This window comes from Pristiophorus japonicus, chromosome 2 (assembly GCF_044704955.1).
Source record: "Pristiophorus japonicus isolate sPriJap1 chromosome 2, sPriJap1.hap1, whole genome shotgun sequence".
Taxonomy (NCBI): domain Eukaryota; kingdom Metazoa; phylum Chordata; class Chondrichthyes; family Pristiophoridae; genus Pristiophorus; species Pristiophorus japonicus.
The window spans coordinates 256,096,106-256,121,223 of NC_091978.1; positions in this window are offsets into that span (position 1 = coordinate 256,096,106).

The following is a 25,118-nucleotide window of genomic DNA, read 5'->3' on the forward strand; positions in this document are numbered from 1 at the left end:
TATAGACCGCATGAAAGGGCCCTTGGTGGCATGATAGCTGCAAGAGCCTTATGTCAGGAGCTCATCAATGATCGCTTTGCCTGAAAGAACGTTGGTGTTATTTACAAGGCTGACACACTGCTGGGTGTGCATTTGATACATTAATGGTGGGCATCATCTTGGTGACAGTTAAAGTTTAAGTTGATTGATGTTAAGTGTCATTATACCCTTTGATGTTAAGAAATCACCAGCGTGTAACGGTGCAGCTATCTGAGCCAATGCGCAACAAGATTTTGTTAAGCAAAAAATATTTAAACCGAACATTTGTCTGAATTCATCAGTATTTCTGTACAAACCTACCCTTCACCCGCTCCCCCGCTTCTCCTCCCCACCTCTACCCTTTCCCCTTCCCCTCCTAACTCCAAGCCGCCTGGCCGAGGAGGTCCGCAGACGATGCTTCATTGTGGCGGGAGGGATGACGGCCGAAGCGCTGCTTGGACGGATACGGGAGAGGACGGTCCCGAGGTGGGAATGTGCTTCAAGCCAGAAGCAAGATGTTGCTACTCGTTCTCCTGTGTGGTTGGCAATGAGGTGCGGCACCTTGGGGTGCAGTGCTGCGCACTGGGACCACTGGGAGCTCTCTGCCACCAGTGTTCCTGGCTACCAGCTCCAGGGCCTCCACCATCCATTCCATGTTATATCTTATTTGTTGGACAAAAACTCGGTGTCAACTATGTTCTTTGTGCTTAGTAGGCTTTTTGCTGCTGGCGAATCTCCTCCGTGCCTCCCACAACAGCCAAACACGTACACACCATGCCCACACATGTTTTCAGTCACTCTCAGCTCCCTCTCTTGCTGTCTCCTCTACTGCGCATGTCATGCTGAGCCTTGGCCTCCTGAATTGCAGGAATCGAGCGTTGCCATGCCATTGTTAAGGACGGCGACACTTTACGGCAGAAGATCAAAAAAAATTTAACGCTACCGCCCATTTCATATCGCTCACGGTAACGCCCATTTTTTAAAATGGAGACTCAGTGCTTTGAGAATGGGTGAGAAGCCGATGATCTGAAAACCCTTTTTTACTGCCCACGCCAGAAATAACGCCCATTTTTGGGCGATAAGCACAAAAGTGGAAAATCTAGCCCATGATGAGGGCGCAAACTATTTCCAGACGCAAACGGTTGCGCTCCGCTGCGATTTGCCCCCGAAATGCTAAAAGCCGAAAATCTACCCCTAATCTTACAACACAGAAGGAGTCCATTCGGCCCCTTGTGCCTGTGCCAGCTCTTTGAAAGAACTGTCAAATTTATCCCACACCCCAGCTTTTTCCCCATAGCCCAGCAAATTAGTCCTCTTCAAGTATATGTCCAATTGCCTTTTGAAAATTTCTATGGAATCTGATTCCACCACCCTTTCAGGTAGTCCATTCCAGCTCTTTACAACCCTCTGCATGAAAACATTTCTCCTCATATTCCCCCCCTAGTTCTTATGGCAATTATTTTAAATCTATAACCTCTAATTACCAACCCACTTTCAAGAGGAAACTGTTTCTTGCTTTTTGCTCAATCAAAACCCTTCATAAATTTGCCTTGTGCAATAGAAGGATGAGCTTCAATGAGTCAAATAGCTTTTTCTCCTCTGTACTTTTCTTGTGCTCTTTTTCCAGGCTCTTCCTGTGTAATTGTAAAACAGCAAAAAAGGAGGCAGACAAAAAGCAGGAAACTATAGACCAGTTAGCCTAACATCTGTCGTTGGGAAAATGCTGGTATCCATTATTAAGGAAGCAATAGCGGGACATTTGGAAATGCATAATTCCATCAAGCAGGGGTAGCATGGTTTTATGAAAGGGAAATTATGTTTGACAGATTTGCTGGAGTACTTTGAGGATGTAACAAGCAGGGTGGATAAGGGGGAAGTAGTGGATGTGGCGTATTAGGATTCCAGAAGGCATTCGATAAGGTGCCACATAAAAGGTTACTGCACAAGATTAATTTTCACGGGGTTGGGCGTAATATATTAGTATGGATAGAGGATTGGCTAACCAACAGAAAACAGAGAATCGGGATAAATGGTTCATTTTCTAGTTGGCAAACAGTGACTAGTGGGGTGCCGCAGGGATCGATGCTGGGTCCTCAACTATTTACAATCTATATTAATAACTTGGATGAAGGGACCGAGTATAATGTAGCCAAGTTTGCTGATGATACAATGATGTGTGGGAAAGCAAATTGTGAAGAGGACACAAAAAATCTACAAAGGGATATAGAGATGCTAAGTGAATGGGTAAACATTTGGCTGATGGAGTATAATGTGAGAAAATGTGAGGTTATCCACTTTGGCAGAAAAATAGAAAAGCAAATTATTATTTAAATGGAGAAAAATTGCAAAGTGCTGCAGTACAGATGGATCTGGGGATCCTTGTGCATGAAACAATAAAAAAGTTAGTATGCAGGTACAGCAGGTAATCAGGAAGGCAAATGGAAGGTTGGCCTTTATTGCAAGGGGGATAGAGTATAAAAGCAGAGCAGTCCTGCTACAGCTGTACAGGATGTTGGTGAGACCACACCTGGAGTACTGCATACAGTTTTGGTTTCTTTATTTAAGGAAGGATCTACTTGCATTGGAGGCTGTTCAGAGAAGGTTCACTAGGTTGATTCCAGAGATGAGGGGGTTGACTTATGAAGATAGGTTGAGTAGGTTGGGCCTATACTCATTGGAGTTCAGAAGAATGAGAGGTGATCTTATCGAAACATATAAGATAATGAGGGGGCTCAACCAGCTGGATGCAGAGAGGATATTTCCACTCATAGGAGAAACTAGAACTAGGGGACATAATCTCAGAATAAGGGGCCGCCCATTTAAAACTGAGATGAGGAGGATTTTCTTCTCTCAGAACGTTATAAATTTGTGGAATTCACTGCCTCAGAGAGCTGTGGAGGCTGGGTCATTGAATATATTTAAGGCGGAGATTTTTGAACGATAAGGGAATAAAGGGTTATGGGAAGCGGGCAGAGAAGTGGAGCTGAGTTCATGATCAGATCAGCCATGATCTTATTAAAGGGCGGAGCAGGCTCGAGGGGCCAGGTTGGCCTACGCCTGCTCCTATTTCTTATGTTCTTATGTTGAACCATATGGCAAAGGAACAGGTGATGTCACCAAGCTTTGGATCTATTAATAACATCACAATATACATTATTGATGAAACAATGTTTTTGTTGGAAAGGTTAACATACTATTAAGAGGAATTGATGATATAGATTTGCCCTCTTTCTCCCTTTTCGGTTTCTTCCTGCCTCCATTGCATCTCAGTTAAATGCTTCCAACAAATTGGATGTTTGCAACACCAATTTCTTGACAGCCAGTGATAATGTTACTGTGATCAGCTGACAGGAAGTTACTGTTAGAGGGGAACTGGTCCTATAACTTCATATTCCCTCTGAGAGGGGGCACTGTTGTGGTGTTTTGTTCTAATGAGCAACCTGACTAGTAACTGATAAAACTCCTGCAGTGGAAAAACAAGCTGAGAACCTAATAAATTGCTGCAAGCACTGCCAACTATTCAGCTTTCCAAATTATTTAGCAATTGCCAATCTGACCCAATCACCTTTTCAGTAACTGGATTTACTTTTTACAGCGGCATAGCTTTCAGTTAAATGCAATAATTTTGTCTCTGTTCCTGGAAGATGATAAAGTCTCAAATCAACAATAAATTCCCTCGAGTGAAACAAGGCTCAGAGAGTCTGCTGCAGCTGAGACTGCCTGATGCTGGGTACTGTTCAGCCATTGCAACAAATTGCATCACCATAGCCCCTCTTGTTAGTGATATAAACTTATTTTCATTTGTCTTCTGCGCTCCATTTTGGAATGAGTTAAATTACTACCCCGGACAGGCGTTAAAGTAACATGGCATTTTATTTTTGTTAATCCAATCATGGGGACTAACATTATTATGAAGTAGTTGTCCAATGGGCTAACTTCGAGACTCACAGCTGTGCTTGTGAGCTTCAGTCACAGGATTAGGACTGACCCTCTGATTGCACATTTCAATATGAATGAGGCGAGGAAGAGTGAACTCATGATTTCCTTACCCCGATAAATCCCTAGACCTTTGATGCCATCACTGTTTGTTCAGAGAGACTGGTGCAGTCACATGCCCCTTCCAACACTCTCTGGCAAAGCTCTGTTTGTTCATATGCTCATGTTAAACAAGGAACAGAGGGAGGGAAGCCCTGAAGCAAGAAACAGGACTCAGAGCAGATGGTTCCTTGTCAGGCAGGTGGGCCAAGATTGGCACCACAGAAAGTCAGCTAGCTGACTATTTTTAATAGAAGCAATTTGGCATTTTATAGCACAATGAAACAGACTGATATTACAGCTGAAAATTGCAAGATTATTTTGATCCACAGTTTGAAACCCAGAAATTACACAATATACTTTTGTTATTTAACGAATCATTATTAATTATAATCAAAATGATCCATAGTTACATTTAACTTGGATCTTTGAATTTAAATCAAACAGTTTGTGATTTAAAAACAATTTCAGCATTGTTATGAATAAAATTTTGAAGTTGATTCTAACTCCTGAAACATAAGCATGTTTACATGACATTAAAGCTAACGATATTAACCTCAATTTATCGTGTTGGACCCACATTTCATCCACCAATAAACTTATCAAACATAACAGCTTGCTCTAAAATAGCAGATTTGCATATGCTCAGCAGTAGGCTCAATCATACTATTTGGAACTTTTCTTATACAGCAAGAAATAGCTAACTTATTCAGAATTCAAGAGAACCTAAGGAGGGCGAGGGAAACAAATTGTGGCTGATTTGCTCACGAGTTTTGTCCTGAGTGCAGGTCTCTTGAACGTAGAATCGCAGAATGGCTATGGCATGACAGAAAGGCATTTGGGCTGTTGAGCCTGTGCCGGCTCTCTGCAAGAGCACTTCAGCTGGTCCTACTCCCCCGCCCTTTCCCCATAGCCCTGCAATTTTTTTCTTTCAGGTACTTATCCAACTCCTTTTGAAAGTCATGATTGAATCTGTTTCCCCCACCCTTTCAGGCAGTGCATTCCGGATCCTAACCACGCTGTGTAAAAAAGTTTTTTCTTATGTCACCTTTGGTTCTTTTGCCAATCACTTTAAATCTGTGTCCTCTGGTTCTCTACCCTTCTGCCAATGGGAACAGTTTCTCTCTATTTACTCTGACCTGTCCCCTCATGATTTTGAACCACTCTATCAAATCTTCTCTGCACTAAGGAGAATAACCCCAGCTTCTCCAGTCTATCCACGTAACTGAAATCCCTCATCCCTGGAACCATTTTTGTAAATCTTTTCTGCACCCTCGCTAAGGCCTTCACATCCTTCCTAAAGTGTGGTGCCCAGAATTGGACGCAATACTCCAGTTGAGGTGACTATTTGGGGGGAAATTTTACCTGAAAAAACAGGTGGGTTTGGAGTGTGGGGGTAGTTAAATTGTTAAAAATCGGATTCCTGACCTGAACCCTCCATCAACCCACCCACTTCTGGTTTCAACGGAGGTGGGGTGGGGGCAGGCAGCCAATCAGCTTCCAGGAGGCGGGATGGCAATTTCAATATTATAATGAGGCTGGAAGCCTCTTCTTTAACCTCCATTTTGTTTTTATTTGCATCTTGCCTGGTTTTACACACTTCGCAAAACCCGGCAGTGAAAGCAAGGTGGGGTCTGCTGCATCCAGGAGGTAAGTGTCATTACACCTACCTCTTGGATCCAGGGTCCTTACCTAACCCACCTCCGCATTCGGAGATTCGGCCTCCGATTGTCTTCATGGACCCCTCTCCTCATCGATGATCCTGAGGCTGGCATGATTCTCTGGTGGCCGGTTCTGAGTTCTTGCTTCCCTACCCCACTCCTCCTCGGTCCCTCGATGGTCCCGATCTCTCCCCGCCCCCATCCGCCCCCTGGTCCCTCGATGGCCCCGATATCTTCCCCCCTCCCCCCCTACTGGTCCCTCGACAGCTGCAATCTCCTTCTCCTCTCCCCCCGGTCCCTCGATGGTCCTGATCTCTTCACCCCCTCCCCCTCAGTCACTCGATGGCCCTGATCTCTCTCCCCTCCCCCTCTAGTCCCTCGATGGCCCTGATCTCTTCTCCCCTCCCCCGGTCCCTCGATGGCCCCGATATCTTCCCCCCTCCCCCCCCTACCGGTCCCTCGATGGCCCCGATCTCTTCTCCCCCTTCCCTCCAGACCCTCGACAGCTGCGATCTCCTTCTCCTCTCCCCCCGGTCCCTCGATGGCCCCGATTTCTCTTTCCCTCCCGGTCCTTGATGGCCCCGATCTCGTCCGCACCCCCGGTTCCTCGATGGCTCTGATCTCTCTCCACCCCCGGTCCCTCGATGGCCCCAATCTCTCTCCTCCCCCGGTCCCTCGATGGCCCTGATCTCTTGCTTCCCTCGCCCCTCCACCTCCGGTCCCTCGATGACCCTGATCTCTCTCTCCCCCCGGTCCCTCGATGGCCCTGATCTCTTGCTTCCCTCGCCCCTCCACCTCCGGTCCCTCGATGACCCTGATCTCTCTCTCCCCCCGGTCCCTCGATGGCCCCGATCTCTTGCCCCCACCGGTCCCTCGACAGCCGCGATCTCCTCCTTCCAACCCCTCCCCCCCTCCCCCCCCGGTCCCTCGATGGCCCTGATCTCGTGCTTCCCTTCCCCCACTGGTCTCTCAACGGCCCCGATGTCCTCATTCCCTCCCCCGCCGCCTCCCTGTCTTCCAAAGACCAGCACTGCATCCGATCCCTGCCTCCCTCCTCTGTGCAGCCTAGTGCCACAGGCCTACATGCCCACATGCCTCTCCCTCCGGCTGGCAGAAGGTGGGAAACAGAGGCTTCGGATCCAAATCAGGCCCTGCCGTTAAAGTTGGTATGGCCTATGGGAAACCCATTCTCCCGGGTTTTCTGACTGCATTGGAGTACCCCCCCCGACCCACCCGCCCGAAAAATGTTTCATATCAGTAACTTTTTATCATGTCCCCAAAATCTTACTACTTGGCCTCTGAACATATTCCTCGAAAGCATGTTACCTTTCTACTGTTCGGTGTGGTATAGTAAAACAGTGACAATACTTGAAAAGTACTTCATTGACTGTAAAGCGCTTTAGAATGTCCTGAGGTCGTGGAAGTCTTTCTTACTTTTCTTCCTTTTGGTAAATCTCTAAAGGGAATGTGGGGTGGGGAGGTGTAAGTTTGCACTATAGCATCAGTCAACCATTCAAAAAGAGCCTTCAGACATATTAGAGGAGACACTGGGCATGTAGTTCCCTTTAATGATGAATATAACAACTCCTGTGGTACAACTCTAAGAAAACATGCCATATAGTAGCAGTAGCTTAATGGCTGTGCTGTGTGCAATAGGCAGCTGGAGCACTGATTGTTTAGAATGTTGATGCTATTGCTAAGTAAGAGGTCACTGAGTGTTGCCAGTATTGAACCAGGGTTGACTGGAGCAACATGATTTATAATTATTGAAATGCTGCTCTCCAGATATATAAAATATTTTCAAACATTTTCTGTAAGAATGATGTGTACATAGCACTGAATGAAGGATCTGTGAGTGCAAACACAGTGCTGTATGAACCCTTTGCTACTTACAGAGTAGAGAGGTGCCACCTTAAACTTGTACATTGGTTGATAGATTTAGAAAGTGTTTTCTTGGATTGCAGGGTTAATATTCTGACCTGTTCCTGAATTGCTGCATTATGCTTCATTAGCACGTGCAACTTGGAAGTAGATTCTGTAATATCTTCAGGCACTAAAAGTAGTCCACAAAACCAGCACCATGACTGAGTTATAATCAATTGTGTAAATTGTTGTCCATAAAGGGAGAATATTTATTTTATTCTGCAAAGGTTGTTTCAACAAATGTACTGTAAGAACATGAGTGCTCCATTTGAGGACTGCCCACAACTCATTCTACCCAATGAATGCTTCAGCCAGTGGAGTTAAAACGGCTGACATCTTGCCAAATTGCAAAGAAACCTGTCACTTGAAATTTGACTGGTAGCACGTTGAGTTATGGGATCTTGATTCTCTTGGAATAATATGTATTTTATATCATCATAGGCAGTTCCTCGGAATCGAGGAAGACTTGCTTCCACTCTAAAAATGAGCCCTTAGGTGGCTGAACAGTCCAATACGAGAACCACAGTCCCTATCACAGGTGGGACAGATAGTTGTTGAGGGAAAGGGTAGGTGGGACAGGTTTGCCGCATGCTCTTTCCGCTGCCTGCGCTTGATTTCTGCATGCTCTCGGCGATGAGACTCGAGGTGCTCAGCGCCCTCTCGGATGCACTTCCTCCACTTAGGGCGGTCTTTGGCCAGGGACTCCCAGGTGTCGGTGGGGATGTTGCACTTGTCAGGGAGGCTTTGAGGGTGTCCCTGTAACGTTTCCTCTGCCCACCTTTGGCTCGCTTGCCGTGAAGGAGTTCCGAGTAGGGCGCTTGCTTTGGGAGTCTCGTGTCTGGCATATGAACGATGTAGCCTGCCCAGCGGAGCTGATCAAGTGTGGTCAGTACTTCAATGCTGGGGATGTTAGCCTGGTCGAGGATGCTAACGTTGATGCATCTGTCCTCCCAGGGGATTTGTAGGATCTGGCGGAAACATCATTGGTGGTATTTCACCAGCGACTTGAGGTGTCTACTGTACTATATCTGTTGTATCAATCAAATAAACAACAAATAAATATATTTGGCTTCTAAAATTTTGCCTGTGTGCTGCTGGCTGTGTTGGTGAGCAATTGTATTTGTAGGTGTTTCTTTTTGAGTTAGTCTCCTCTTTATAGTTCAGTACACAGGCATCCTTGAAATGCTGCGAAGATCTGACTTCCATACTCATGCCAAAAATAATAAGACACAACTCTTTCCTTAAAAATGTCTTTTCTCCTCTACCCCTTGTCACATATGATAGCCATTTGTGATCTCACCATGCTTCTTACACGAGTCCACACAATGAATGTCTGCAGACTACTTGACCATGGAATATTTCACAGCTGATCTTTCTCCAAAGATGCACACTGCTGAATGGGATGATTGTATGTTAATCAGGAGCTTGAATCATAGCTGAATCTCTATGTACATAAATCACGAAAAGCTAGTGTACAGCTACAAAAAGTAATCAAAACATGCAATCGAGTGTTGGCCTTTATCTCAAGGGTGTTGGAATTCAAAAGTGAGGAAGCGATGCTTCTGTTGTACAGAGCCTTGGTCAGACCCCATTTGAGTGTTGTAAGTGGTTTCCCTTAGGTATTTTCAACGCACCCCCATGTTCCAATAGTTCTAGACCTGGGAGTGATTACTGTACTGAACAGATGAATGAGTCACGGACAAATACCTCGGTCTCAACCGTCAATACTTTATTAAAGCTACCTCAACACAGCAAAACTACAAGTAAATACAGTGATGATGTATTACAATCCAATACCCTGGCATGTCTAAACCGCCCCTATCGCAAAGTACCCAACGTCTAAACCCTCTGCTCGGATCCACAGTGTACCTCCGAATCTGTACCGACCGGCTGGGCGTACCCCTATGATCCTTGCAGCAAAACCTCCCCACTAAAACCCTTCTAAGGCTTGGTTGGGAGAACACACAACACCTCTGCACACAGTGGCTGTGATCTTAAAGATGCGTGGGCAGGGATGATGCTCACCTATTTCGTTGGCTTACTCGCTGCTTCTCCTGGTGAAAACGTGTCTCTTCTGGTTCCGTACTTTCTATGGTTCCTTCTCTCCATCCCAGATGGAGTGCTCGGTCCTTGTAGAGGTGAAGCAAGCGAGAGCAAAGGAGCGAGAGCTATGGCCATGCTGCCACCTTTTATATCCAAAGTCTGTTTGCTTTTTCTGGCCCAATGAAGTTTTTCCCTGCTTCGAGGCTTCTGTCTGAGTGGCCCATGTGCATTCAAGTGATGGCTAGTGATGGGGTTTCACTTCCAACCAGTCTTGGGCTTAATGGCTTTCTTTTGTTCTGGTTTCACAGCTTCGGGGTTATCTCATTTCAGGTAATGACTTGATCACTGACCAGTTCACATCTGATCTATCAGTGACAAGTTCACATTGCTTAACAATGGACCCTCCATCTTTGTCCATTACTTGTGATGAGTTGCCTTCTCCTGAGCATTGTAACTTCTGCCCAGCTCCGCCCATCAGATGTGGATTTCGAGTACAGCATGGAAAAGTGCCTGAGCCCCTCCCACAACAGGCTGCCAGCTTTTTCTGCAGTGAGAAATATTAAAATGCAATGTCCAGATATCCAACAATCCTTGGGGAGCCCATGCTTACACTGTATTCAGTTTTGGGCACTGTAAGTGGTTTTGCCCTTGGTGGCTTCGAATTACCACGCCCCCCACCCGCTTTACAACAGTTCTAGACCTGGGAATTATAGTAGTGAACAGAATACTCAGATGTAGACAGATCTTTTGGTCTCAACCGTCACAATGCTTTTACTCAAGCTAAAGCACATACCTGCTTCCAGTAAAACACACCCTGGTGGCGTAAAATAAACACAGTACAACACACGACACTGGCCCATCTGAATAGGCCCCTGTCGCAACGTACCCACGGCTAAAACACCCCTGCTTGGATCAACAGTGCACCACCGAATCTGTCCAATGGACTGTGCGTACGCCTATGATCCCCGCAGGACCTCCCCACTAAATCCCTAAGACTTGGTTGAGACACACGATATCCCTTCACTCTATGCAGTGGTCTAAAGGATGTGTGGGCTGGGATAATGCTCACCAGTTGCCCCTCTGGCTTACTTGCTGCTTCTCCCGATGAGGCGTATCTTCTCGTTCCGTACCAATCTGTGGTTTCCAAGTCCTAGTCTCAAGGTCAGCCTCCCAGTCAAAATAGCGAGGCTCTCTTTGCTCGTAGATGATAGTTTCTTCTCTCCGTTCCAGATGGAATGCTCGGTCCTTGAATGCATTGAATGAAGCAAGCAAGTGTAGAAGAGGAGAGAGAGAGAGAGATGGCAGCAAATTGCCTTCTCTTATACCTGAAAAATGCTTGCTGAATCCTTGTACCAAAAATCAGTCTTTTGCCTGAGGCAGTCCAATTAAGGTGCATGAATCACATTTCTGGCCTGTACCTTTGTCACCGGGCTCTTCCTGGGGATAAAGGCTCCAACGAGTCTGGGTGACCAATAGCTTCCTTTGTCCTGAGGTTCCCGCGCTCAGGGGCTATCTCATCCAAGATAATGGCTTGAGCACTGACCAGTTTACCTGATCTCTCACTGATGGGTTCCCAGTACATGACAAAAGGGTCCTCCATCAGCCATCTTCCTGCGATGAGGTTCCTGCTTTCAGCCATTGACCCATCCCAAACTATCCCCGCCCACCTGATGTGGATTCCTGTGGAACAAACCAGGGCCTGTCCCAGTCATGCTGTCAGCTCTTCTACAGTAAGTGAAATATGGAAAAGCAATGTCCAAAACTTAAAATCCAAAATCCTGAAGTCTGTGTTGATGTTTACACAGATGCTTACAGTACAGAACCTTAGAAAAGATATATTGGCCTTGGAGGTGGTATAGTGCAAATACACCAGTTTGAAATTGTCTGTTTCTCTGATTAATTGTAAATTAATCTTTATCTGTTGTGCTGCCACCTTATAGTAATTCATACCACACATCACTCAATGTTATTGTTATTTAAACACTCCATAAACGGTCACTCAGTGTTAAGGACTGATTCAAACAGAGTAACCATGTTATTTTGAGATTTAAATGTAACTGAATGGCCAGGCCTGTCTCTGTCAAACCTTTGAGTAGATTTTTGATCCCAAAATGACTACCACCATGTCAGAAAACCTTTCAAATCATAGCAGGCTTTACCTGTGGCTCCTTTCAAAGTGCTATCGAAAATGGACTTTCAAAAGGCTTTTGACAAGGTCCCGCACAAGAGATTAGTGTGCAAAATTAAAGCGCATGGTATTGGGGGTAATGTACTGACATGGATAGAGAACTGGTTGGCAGACAGGAAGCAGAGAGTCAGGATAAACGGGTCCTTTTCAGAATGGCAGGCAGTGACTAGTAGAGTGCCGCAGGGCTCGGTGCTGGGACCCCAGCTCTTTACAATATACATTAACGATTTAGATGAAGGAATTGAGTGTAATATCTCCAAGTTTGCGGATGACACTAAACTGGGTGGCGGTGTGAGCTGTGAGGAGGACGCTAAGAGGCTGCAGGGTGACTTGGACAGATTAGGTGAGTGGGCAAATGAATGGCAGATACAGTATAATGTGGATAAATGTGAGGTTATACATTTTGGGGGCAAAAACATGAAGGCAGAATATTATCTGAATGGTGGCAAATTAGGAAAAGGGGAGGTGCAACGAGACCTGGGTGTCATGGTTCATCAGTCATTGAAAGTGGGCATGCAGGTACTGCAGGCGGTGAAGAAGGCAAATGGTATGTTGGCCTTCATAGCTAGGGGATTTGAGTATAGGAGTAGGGATGTCTTACTGCAGTTGTACAGGGCCTTGGTGAGGCCTCACCTGGAATATTGTTTTCAGTTTTGGTCTCTTAATCTGAGGAAGGACATTCTTGCTATTGAGGGAGTGCAGCGAAGGTTCACCAGACTGATTCCAGGGATGGCTGAACTGACATATGAGGAGAGACTGGATCAACTGGGCCTTTATTCACTGGAGTTTAGAAGGATGAGAGGGGATCTCATAGAAACGTATAAGATTCTGACGGGACTGGACAGGTTAGATGCAGGAAGAACGTTCCCGATGTTGGGGAAGTCCAGACCCAGGGGACATAGTCTTAGGATAAAGGGTAGACCATTTAGGACTGAGATGAGGAGAAACTTCTTCACTCAGAGGTTGTTAACCCAAGGAATTCCCTGCCGCAGAGAGTTGTTGATGCCAGTTCATTGGATATATTCAAGAGGGAGTTAGATATGGCCCTTACGGCTCAGGGGATCAAGGGATATGGAGAGAAAGCAGAAAAGGGGTACTGAGGGAATGATCAGCCATGATCCTATTGAATGGCGGTGCAGGCTCGAATGTCCGAATGGTCTACTCCTATACCTATTTTCTATGATTCTATGTTTCTATAATGTTTGAGTTTTTAAAATAGATACTCCAAAAGACTTTGAGGAGTAACATTAGTAAAAGTGAATTATTGCAGGAGGAAAAATAATTATATCCCCTGAAATCCAGTGACTCAATTAATGTACGGTGCTTGACAAGATCCTCTGAGCCAGACAGCTTCAGCATTAGAAGGATTATGGCAGCTGCCATTCTGTAATTTGTTTCTTATTCAGTTGCTTTTGGATGCAAGTTTAACCAACAAAACCATTAAAATGAAAGCTCATGTTATGACAGATTGCATTGCTGAATTGTAGGTTATAAAATATGGTACCTGAAAGGACATCATAAATCCACATCTGGAATTCTGCTGGAAATGACCATTTACACAAAGCTGGCATTCTCTGCAGTAGATTACAGTTTGGGCCCATTTTCAGGCCCAGATTTGGTGCTGTACAAATGTGCCTGTAATGTCTGTAAGCTTGTAATATTTGTAGCTCCACACTGGTTGTGGATGTATTGTGTTACTTGCAACTAAAGGGAATAAACAGTCAGCTTACAAGAACCAGGAAGTTCCGGAGACTTCCGAAGCTGCATTCATGTTAGGAAGCTGTGTGTGCTTGTGCTCTGTGAATATATCACATTTGGCGGTGAGATGGGATTTTTCAGATGATTTAAAGCTGAAATATTGTTGGTGAAGGATTCAGCCAGCCATCAGAGAGACTTTGGAAGCTTTTCTGTCTTTGGAAAAAGCTACAAAACCCGAGGTAAAAAACGAGCACACTAATTACTGCAGAGTTTAAAATGGCGGCACCTGTAGCAGTAATGGGACATTTGGGTGAAAATAGACACAGCCGGGAATTTTTTAAAGCGTATGTGGACCGGTTAGAAATGTATTTCACAGCAAATAACATAATCAAAGTTCCAGAGAATGCAGATCAGAACCGGGTTGTGTTGGAACAGAAGCGAGCTATCTTCTTATCGGAGGCGGGTCCGGAATTGTATGAAACACTGATAAATCTGCTTGTGCCTGACGAGCCAAAGGACACAACGCTTAAAGAGATTTTAACGAAGCTGGAGCAGCACTACAACACGGTACCGTTAGAAATTGCTGAAAGCTATCGTTTCGGTATACGAAATCAAAAGACTGATGAAGTGTGAGTGATTACATTGTAGCATTAAAAAAGCTATCTATTCACTGTAATTTAAGAAACTTTTAAAACCGAGCATTGCGGGATCGTTTCGTTTGTGGGGTGAAAAATGTTGTGATCAGAAGAAAGTTATTGACGACGGATGACTTGACTTTTGAAATCGCTTGTCAGATAACGAGGTCGATGGGCATGGCCGAACAATGTTCCCAAGAATTTCATAATAATTACGGTTGTCAGTCAACCGAGGTGAATTGCCTGCAGGTTCAAAGTAAAAGATGGTGGGGGCCCAAAGTCTCAGAAACTGGAAATTCTAACAGAGCGTCGAAGTCGTGCTATAGGTGCCTGGGGCAACACATTGCTCAAAGTTGTCCATATGTGAGGGCAGAGTGCTTCTTCTGCAGAAAGACTGGGCATCTTGCGAAGACATGCTGACTGAAGGGTAAATCAACTTTTAAAGCTATGAGTAGAAATCCCCAGAGACTACATAGCATGGAAGAACAACAACAGGACGAGGCAATGTTAGAGTTACACGTCATCAGGAGCACGAGGTTAATGGACAGCGATCCGGAAATTATCAAAATCCACATAGATGTTGTGGGATTCAAAATACCAATGGAACTCGACACTGGTGCATCCATGAGTGCAGTACCGGAGTTGCTATACCTCGACAAATTGCGTGATTTCTCATTGGAGATATTCAAGATGGAGCTGCAAGGCTACTCGGGAGAGAAAATTCCTGTGGTAGGTCGTATCACCTTACTGGTGAAATACAAGGATCAATTTCAGAACTTGCCTTGAATAGTAGTGAAAGGAGACAAGCCTGCCTTACTAGGAAGAAATTGGTTGAGATAACTGAAGATGGATTGGAGTGAGATTTTTCATGTTGAAGCAAGATTTGCAACAACGGATGATGTTATCAAGAAGTATCCGAAGGTGTTCTGCGAAACGGGCAGTCTGATCCAAGGCTTCAAGGTGAGTGTCAGGGTACAGAAGGACGCTAGATCGGTTTACTACAAGCCACGTTCCATACCATATGCACTCAAGGAGAAAGTTGAGCAAGAACTCAAAAGACGAGAGACTGAGAACATTATTTCGAAGATAGATCGATGTAATTGGGCTACATCCATTGTTTTTGTACCTCAGTTCAATGGGAAGGTAAGGTTATGTGGTGATTATAAAGTAACCGTAAACCAGGTTCTAGAGGGTAATGTCCCCAGTACATTGCCAAATATAGAGGATTTGTTCACAACACTGACAGGTGGTCAGATCTTCACAAAACTGGATCTTACGAATGCCTACTTACAGCTTGAACTAGATGAGGAGTCCAAGTCATGTTTGACTATAAACACTCATCTAGGCCTGTATCAATTTAATAGGCTACTGTTTGGAGTGTCGTCTGCCCCTGCCATATTCCAAGGGGTGATGAACCAGATTTTGCAAGGTATTGAAGGGGTAGTATGTTATTTGGTTGACATAGTAATTTCAGCACCAAATGGGCAAATTCATAATAACATATTGAATGAAGTCCTCAAACAGCTAGAGAAGCATAGAGTATGAGTATCTGCTCGTAAGTGTGAGATATTTCAAAACTCAGTAGAGTACTTAGGGTACAGAGTAGACAAAGATGGTTTACATCCAACCATGGGAAAGCTGGATGCAATCAGAGATGCACCCACTCCCAGGAATGTCACTGAACTTCGATCATTTTTGTGTTTTTTGAACGATTATGGGAAGTTCCTATCAAATTTGGCTACAGTCTTTCATCCACTGAGTGAACTATTGAAAAAACAGGTCCATTGGAAGTGGTCAAAAGAATGCGATACAGCATTCAAGGCGTGTAAAAGCAAATTGGTGGAGAGCACCATGCTAGTTCACTATGACATATCTAAGGAGATTAAGCTAGCATGTGATGTCTGTCCGTATGGAGTTGGGGCAGTAATCGCTCATGTATCATGTAGTGGGGAGGAGAGACCAATTGCTTTTGCTTCACGCACTCTGAGTGCCAGTGAGAGTAATAATGCGCAAATCAAAAGAGAAGCTTTGGCATTAATTTTTGGGGTCAAGAAGTTTCACAAATACTTGTATGGTCATAAGTTTACCATAAGCCCCTAACAGCAATCCTCCATCCAAAATCCCCAGTTCCAACATTAGCTGCAGCCCGAATGCAGAAATGGGCTTTGATTTTGTCAGCATATACATATGATATTGAATACAGATGATCAGCTGATCACAGTAATGCTGATGCAATGTCTTGATTGCCTTCCCCATCACAAGTTACACCCGATAGGGAAGTAATGTTTTATTTTTCATACATTGATGAACTGCCAGTCACAGCTGAAGAGATTGGTAGAGCAACCAAACGTGACCCAATGATGTCAAAGGTGCATGATTATATTGCAAATGGATGGCCAAACCATGTAACAGACAAAGGTTTCATCCATTCTTCATTCGAAGGAATGAATTATCAGTCGATAAAGATTGTATCATGTGGGGTGAAACAGGGGTTATACCAAATAAATTCAGGTCCAAATTATTAGGAGACCTCCATGACCAGCACGTGGGAATGTGCTTGACCAAGACTTTTGCATGCAGTTATCTATGGCGGCCAGGTCTTGATAAAGATATAGAGTACTTCGTGAGTCAGTGTATGACATGTCAATCGGTAAGCAAGCAACCACCATCAGTAACATTACAGCCATAGAAATGGCCTCCCAGGGTGTGGCAAAGGCTACATATTGATTTTACTGAGCTAGATGGACAACAATTGTTCATTGTGATTGATAGTCATTTGAAGTGTGTCAAGGTGTTCCCGATGTAGAAAATAATAACAAGTAAAACATTAGACATTTTGCGAAGATTATTTTCTTCATTTGGCCTCCCAGAAGAAATTGTTTCCGATATTGGACCACAATTTCGTTCAGAAGAATTTGCACAGTTCATGAGCAAAAATGGTGTGAAACATACCAAGGTTCCACTGTACCACCCTGCTTCGAATAGTGCAGCAGCGCGCACTGTACAAATTGTGAAACGTGCCCTCAGAAAACAAATGTTAGATCCAAATACAAAGAAATGACAGTCATTGGATCACAAATTGGCTAATTTTCTAATTTCATATCGTAATACTCCTCATACAACTACTGGTAGAACATCAGCAGAGTTGTTTCTCAAACGACAGCCACGAACCAGATTCTTGTTGTTAAAACCAAATTTGGCACAGTCCGTAGAGGAGACACAATTAAGACAGAAAGAGAATTATGATAGAGGTAGAGTAAAAGAGAGAAGTGTGAAATTAAACCAGAAGGTGAGAGTGAAGAACCATCACCATAAATGGTTAAAGTGGTTACTAGGAAGAGCGGTGAAGCTATGTGGTCCGCGCACATATTTGGTCAAGATGTTTGATAATGGACAGGTTAGGTTTGTTCACATTGGTCATATTTTACCTACAGACATGGAAGGAGTTGAAGATGGGAATGATTCAATTATTTCTGACTCATCAGATAGTTTTGATACACTAGTAGCATATTCTACATCTAGTGTACTGGAAACAAATCCAAGAGAAAATCAGAATTTAAGTCTGAGTTCGAGTCAGGAAAACAAACAGCCTGAAGTTAGAGTGAGTTCAAATGAAAATCAAGGAAATTTCTTGGTGGAAAACCTTCCTCACGAGGAACCTCGAATGAGTTTAAATTCGTCACTATGTTTGGAAGGTTCTGTTCAAGAGCGAAGGCATCCTCTTTGAAACAGAAAACAAGTGGTTAAGTTAAATTTGTAAATATGGAAAAAATACGTATATATCCTGTGTTATGTATAAATATGCAAGTTATGTATGATGTTGTTATAAGAACTTCTTCATTAAGGAGCGAGAAGTGTAATGTCTGTAAGCTTGTAATGTTTGTAGCGCCACACTGTGGATGTGGACGTATTGTGTTACTGCAACTAAAGGGAATAAACAATCAGCTTACATGAACCAGGAAGTTCCGGAGACTTCCGAAGCTGCATTCATGTTAGGAAGCTGTGTGTGCTTGTGCTCTGTGAATATATCACAGTGCCCAAAATAAGAGGCCTGAGGATTGATGAAATAGGTCTGCGAGCCTCATCAACATACTCAGCGAGATCTGTCGTGCCTCTACAGGCAGCTCAACTGACAAAGAGATCAACATTGAACCGCCTGCCTTGCTGTTAGCAGCCCTCAGATAAATCCTGGGAGTGGGGGATCGGAGCAGGCTAGGCGGCAGGGTTTTTTCAAATTCGTTCATGGGATGTGGGATTTGCTGACAAGGCTGGCATTTGTTGCACGTCCATAATTGCCCTTGAGAAGATGGTGGTGAGCTGCCTGCTTGAATCGCTGCAGTCCGTGTGGTGAAGGTACTCCCACAATACTGTTAGGGAGGGAGTTCCAGGATTTTGACCCAGCGACGATGAAGGAACGGTGATATGCTTCCAAGTCAGGATGGTGTGTGACTTGGAAGGGAACGTGGAGGTGGTGAGTTCCCATGTGCCTGCTGCTCATGTCCTTCTAGGTGGTAGAGGTCGCGGGTTTCGGAGGTGCTGCCGAAGAAGCCTTGGTGAGTTGCTGCAGTGCATCTTGTAGATGGTATACACTGCAGCCATGTTGTGCCCATGGTGGAGGGAGTGAACGTTTAAGGAGGTGGATGGGGTGCCAATCACTCGGGCTGCTTTGTCTTGGATGGTGTCAAGCTTCTTGAGTGTTGTTGGAGTTGCACTCATCCAGGCAAGTGGAGAGTGTTCCATCACACTCCTGATGTGTGTCGTGTAGATGGTGGAAAGATTTAGGGAGTCAGGAGGTGAGACACTCGCCACAGAATACCCAGCCTTTGACCTGCTCTTGTTGCCACAGTATTTATGTGGCTGGTGACCCCCAGGATGTTGATGGTGGGAGATTCGGTGATGGTAATGCCGTTGAATGTCAAGGGGCGGTGATTGGACTCTCGCTTATTGGAGATAGTCATTATCTGGCTCTTGTGTGGCGCAAATGTTACTTGCCACTTATTAGCCCAAACCTGAATGTTGTCCCGGTCTTGCTGCATGTGGGCATGGACTGCTCCATTATCTGAGGTTTTACGAATGGCACTGACCATCCACACTTCTGATGTTATCATGTAGGGAAGGTCATTGATGAAGCAGCTGAAGATGGTTAGGCCTAGGACACTAGGCCTAGGAACTCCTGCAGCAATGTCCTGGGGCTGTGATGGTTGACCTCCAACCACCACAACCATCTTCGTTTGTGTTAGGTATGACTCCAGCCAGTGCAGAGTTTTCCCCGATTTTCATTAACTTCAGTTTTGCTAGAGTTCCTTGATGCCACACTCGGTAAAATGCTGCCTTGATGTCAAGGGCAGTCACTCTCACCTCACCTCTGGAATTCAGCTCTTTTGTCCATGTTTGGACCAAGGCTGTGATGAGGTCTGGAGCCAAGTGGTCCTAGTGGAACCCAAACTGAGCATCGGTGAGCAGTTTATTGGTGTGTAAGCGCTGGTTGATAGCACTGTTGATGAAAACTTCTATCACTTTGCTAATGATTGAGAGTTGACAGTTGGAGCAGTAATTGGCCAGATTCGATCTGTCCTGCTTTTTGTGGACAGTGCATACCTGGGCAGTTTTCCACATTGTCAGTTAGATGCCAGCATTGTAGCTGTACTGGAACAGGTTGGCTCGAGGCACGGCTAATTCTGGAGCACAAGTCTTCAGCCCAACAGCCGGGATGATGTCGGTACCCATAGCATTTGCTGTTTCCAGTGTGCTCAGCTGTTTCTTGATATCACATGGAGTGAATCGAATTGGCTGAAGATTGACTTCTGTGATGGTGGGAATCTCAGGAGGAGGCCGATATGGATCATCCACTCAGCACTTCTGGCTGAAGGTTGTAAAGCCTTGTCTTTTGCACTTGCGTGCTGGGCTCCACCATCATTGATGATGGGGATGTTCATGGAGCCTCTTCCTCCTGTTAGTTGTTTGATGGTTCACCACCATTCATGACTGGATGTGACAGGACTACAGAGCTTTGATCTGCTCTGTTGGTTGTGGGATCGCTTAGCCTTGTCTATAGCATGCTGCTTCCGCTTTTTAGCATGCATGTAGTCCTGTGTTGCAGCTTACCCAGGTTGGCGCCTGGTGCTGCTCCTGGCATGCTATTCTACACTTCTCATTGAATTAGGGTTGCTCCCCTGGCTTGATGGTAATGGTAGCGTGAGGGATATGTTGGACAGTGAGGTTACAGATTGTGGTGGAATACAATTTTGCTGCTGCTGAAGGCCCACAGTGCCTCATGGATGCCCAGTTTTGAGCTGTTAGATCTGTGCTGAATCTATCCCATTTAGCACGGTGGTAGTGCCACACAACACGATTGAGGGTATCCTCAGTGTGAAGATGGGACTTTGTCTCTAAAATGACTGTGCAGTGGTCATTGCTACCAATGCTGTCATGGACAGATGCATCATCACAGGTAGATTGGTGGAGACGAGGTCAAGTAGGTTTTTCCCCTGTTTTGGTTCTCTCACCAGTCTGGCAGTTGTGTCCTTCAGGACTCGGCCAGCTTGGTCACTAGTGGTGCTACCGAGCCACTCTCGATTATGGAGATTGAAGTCTCCCACTCAGAGTACATTCTGTGCCCTTGGTACTCTCAGTGCTTCTTTCAAGTGGGGTGAGTGACTGCGACTCTGCAAAATCGGGGCAGCACTACTGCTTATGCTGGCTCCACAGAAGCTTTTTTAACAAAAAATAATTTCAACTTACCTTTTGTTAGTGGCTGTGGATGTTGCTGAAGAATCCTGAGTGGGATCGGCCCAATGTCTAGCCCACTCATTGACAACTAATTTCTGGATGGGGTCCTTCAGCAGGCATTATGCTCCTAATTTACATATTTAGTGGCCGAATGCCTGATGTAGGTGTCTGCTGCAGGCTGTTCCACTGCTAAATTGGTATGCTTTGCACCTGTTTTATGCCCAAAAATGTATACCTCTTTGATCTTGTTAGCATGATTCAATATTGGGCTGGATTTTGGGCTTTTTGGATTTCAGGACATTAATCGCGGCGGGGCATTAAATTTAGTGCCTGAAAATAGTTTGTGCCTCCGACTGCAAGTTTTGGCAAAAAGGTAAATTGGAGGAGCGTTGGCGTTAAGTCAGGCGTTACACAACGGACTTTGTGCGCCAGAGCCAAAACTTGCGGCGGTAAAGAAGTTTCATTGTTGTTTAGTGCCCTGCAACATCACGTTGTACATTATATGGCTTTATTTTGGTGGGGGTGTTTTTATGACTTTGTTGCAGTAAAATTTATGACTCATGATTTGCCATTGGTGTCTTGTGCATCATTCCAACGTTCACCGGATATCTGGCTTTATGAGGGCACATAGTGTGTCCAGTATTAGTTCCATCCCTTAGTTTACTCCATTTAGGAGAGCCGGTCCATTACAAGCTGGAGATGTGCGACTCTTGGTCCGGCAGCATCTCCACGCTGCCTCCCCCGTCGATGGTGTGGCTATTCAATCGGGGTCTCGCTCGGCTCCTCTTCATCGTCCTCCTCCTGAGGTGGGCCTGCAATCCCCACTGGCAATGCCTGGCCCCTCATGATGGCCAAGTTGTGCAACATGCAGCACACCACAATGAATTCAGATAACTGTTGAGGGGAGTATTGAAGGCTGCCTCCAGAGTAGTCCAGGCATCGGTCTTCCTGTAGGAGATGGCACATTGGAAATTCAGCCTTCTCACACACTGCTCCTCAGAGAGCTGGAGGTCTGAGCGTTGGTGCCTGTAAACCCGTGGGGAGTAAGCCCTCCTCCCTGGATATTTTCGCCCTCTTATCATCGATTGCCCGACACGGCCAAGAGTCCTTTTTTTGCTTGACATTGCCTGGCAATAGCATGGAGCATGATATGCTGGCGAATTAGTAATGCCCCCATTAAATTTTCTCAATGAAGTTGTAAGGGCACTGTAATGGCAGATAAAAGTGAAGTTTGCAAGTTGGAGCTTCACACAGCATTATGTGCGCAACCATTATAGTCAATATGACCTGCAATGTAGGATCCTCATTCCCCCATTTAAAAATGCTGCCATTACTTTCTGCCACACCCTGGGACCGCCTGTTTTTTTCAGGCGTTTCCTGAGGCGGATGTTAAATGAGGTGTTCAGGCCTTATGTTCCATCCAGGGCGCTAGCGCAGTCTTGCACGACGATTGACTTCACCATCACGCTAAAAATGGAGGGCAGTGCAGTCAGTTTTTGCGCGGCGCAAACCAATAGCCGAATCTTCCGCCCAGGCGGTAAATCCTGGATGCCTGGCATAACGCCGAAAAACAGCATTTAACGCCCCACCGCGGTGCTAACCGAGGCGCAAATGAGCCGAAAATCCAGCCCAATGTAGATTGCAAATGTAGTTTAATAATCCAGTCTAATTACATATAGTTTAGATTTTTTCAACTCATTTTGATTATCTGATGCTGGAATTTTCAAATGCTTGGTATAGAAATAGTGCAGAAAACTGAATTAACTATTGCCTGAAATAAATTGTTTATTTTTTTCTTGGGATGTGATTGATACTGGCAACACAATCATTAGTGCCCCTCTCTAGTTGCCCTGAAGACATCAAGGTCAACCACATAATGTGGGACTGGAGTCTCATGTAGACCAGAGAGGCGTGGTAGGTTCCCATTCCTGAAAGACATTAGTGAAACAACAATCCAGCTGCTTTTTGAATTCAATTTCACAACTTACCATAGTACTATTAGAACTTATGACCTCTGGGTTGCTGATCCAATACCATAACCACTAGCTCTCTATGGTTTATTCGCATGCAAATGCAGCCAGGCATCGGATTTTTTTGTTGACAATTTTCAAGAGCAGCTATCAGAATTAAATGATGAAATAGTAACCAAACTACCATCTATCAACTCATTGCAAATTCAAATAATTTAAGTCTAAAAATGATTGATCGTAACATGAGAGCGCAAATGAGTAATGCCTTTGAATGACAATCTGCCACTTTAAGAGAGGCTTTAACTTATTTATTTTAAATTGTTAGAATCTCTGTTAATACAGCAGATGCAGGAATGTTATAGGAAAGCAAAATACTGCGGATGCTGGAATCTGGAATAAAAACAGAAAATGCTGGAAATCTCAGCAGGTCAGGCAGCATCTGTGGAGAGAAAGCAGAGAACATTTCAGGTTGATGACCCTTAGTCAGAACTGGAGAGTGTTCAGAAAGAACAGATTCTTAACAATCACTGAAAGGGGGAGGGGAAGAAAGAACAAAAGGGAAGGTCTGTGATAGGGTGGAAGGCAGGAGAGATTAGAGAGACAAAAGGGATGATGGGCCGAATTCAAATGGTAATGCCAGGAGTTAGAAAAATATTAGTCAAGATAGGGTGTGAATGATGGGATAATGACCAGCTGCCATTAGAGACAAAGAGAAAAAAAGAAACAGGTTTGGTTGGGAGGGGGCGGGGGGGAAAGGAGCCGAAGATTGTCTGCGGTTACCACTCTGAAATTGTTGAACTCGATGTTGAGTCCAGAAGACTGTAAAGAGCCTAAACAAAAGATGAGGTGCTGTTCCTTGAGCTTGCGTTGAACTTTGTTGGAACAGTGAAGGAGACCGAGGACAGAGATGTCAGAGTGGGAATAGAGTGGAGCATTAAAGTGACAGGTGACCGGAAGCTCAGGATCACACTTGCAGACTGAATGGAGGTGCTCCGCAAAGCGGTCACCCAATCTACGCTTGGTCTCCCCAGTGTAGAGGAGATCGCATCGTGAGCAGCGAATACAGTATACTGAATTGAAAGAAGTACAAGTAAATGGCTGTTTCACCTGGAAGGAGTATTTGGGGTCCTGGATAGTGGGAAGGAAGGAGGTAAAAGGGCAGGTGTTGCACCTCCTGCGCTTGTACGGAAAGGTGCCATGGGAAGGGGAGGGGGTGCTGGGGGTGACTGCGGAATGGATCAGGTTGTCATGGAGGGAACAGTCTCTTGGGAATGCTGAGAGGGGAGGGAAGGAGAAGATGTGTTTGGTGATGGGATCATGCTGGAGGTGGCGGAAATGGCGGAGATGATCGGTTGAACGTGGAGGCTGGTGAGGTGAAAGGTGAGGACAAGAAGAACCCTGTCATGGTTCTGAGAGGGAGGGGAAGAGGTGAGAACAGAGGTGCGGGAAATAGAACAGACATGGTCGTGGGCCATGTTAAGCATGGCGGAGGGGAATCCGCTGTTGAGGAAAATGGAAGACATGTCAGAGGCACTAGTGTGAAAGGTGGCATCATCAGAGCAGATGTGATGGAGATGGAGAAACTGGGAGAGTGAAATGGAGTCCTTACAGGATGCGGGGTGGGAGGAAGTGTAGTCCAGGTAGCTGTGGGAGTCAGTGGGCTTATAGTGGATACTGGTCAAAAGCCTATCCTCAGAGATGGAGATGGAGAAGTTGAGGAAGGGAAGAGTCAGAGATGGACCACGTGAAGGTGAGTGAAGGGTGGAAATTGGATGGAAAGTGATTAAAATTTTCAAGCTCAGGGCGCGAGCAGGAATCGGCACCGATACAGTCATCAATGTACCAGAAAAAGAGGTGAGGTTGGGGTCCTTTTCGGGTTGGAAATTGGTGGTTAGTGGTGTGTCACAGGGATCGGTGCTGGGACCACAACTGTTTACAATATACATAGATGACCTGGAAGAGGGGACAGAGTGTAGTGTAACAAAATTTGCAGATGACACAAAGATTTGTGGGAAAGCGGGTTGTGTAGATGACACAGAGAGGCTGCAAAGAGATTTAGATAGGTTAAGCAAATGGGCTAAGGTTTGGCAGATGGAATACAATGTTGGAAAATGTCAGGTCATCCACCTTGGAAAGAAAAACAGTAAAAGGGAATATTATTTGAATGAGGAGAAATTACAACATGCTGCGGTGCAGAGGGACCTGGGGGTCCTTGTGC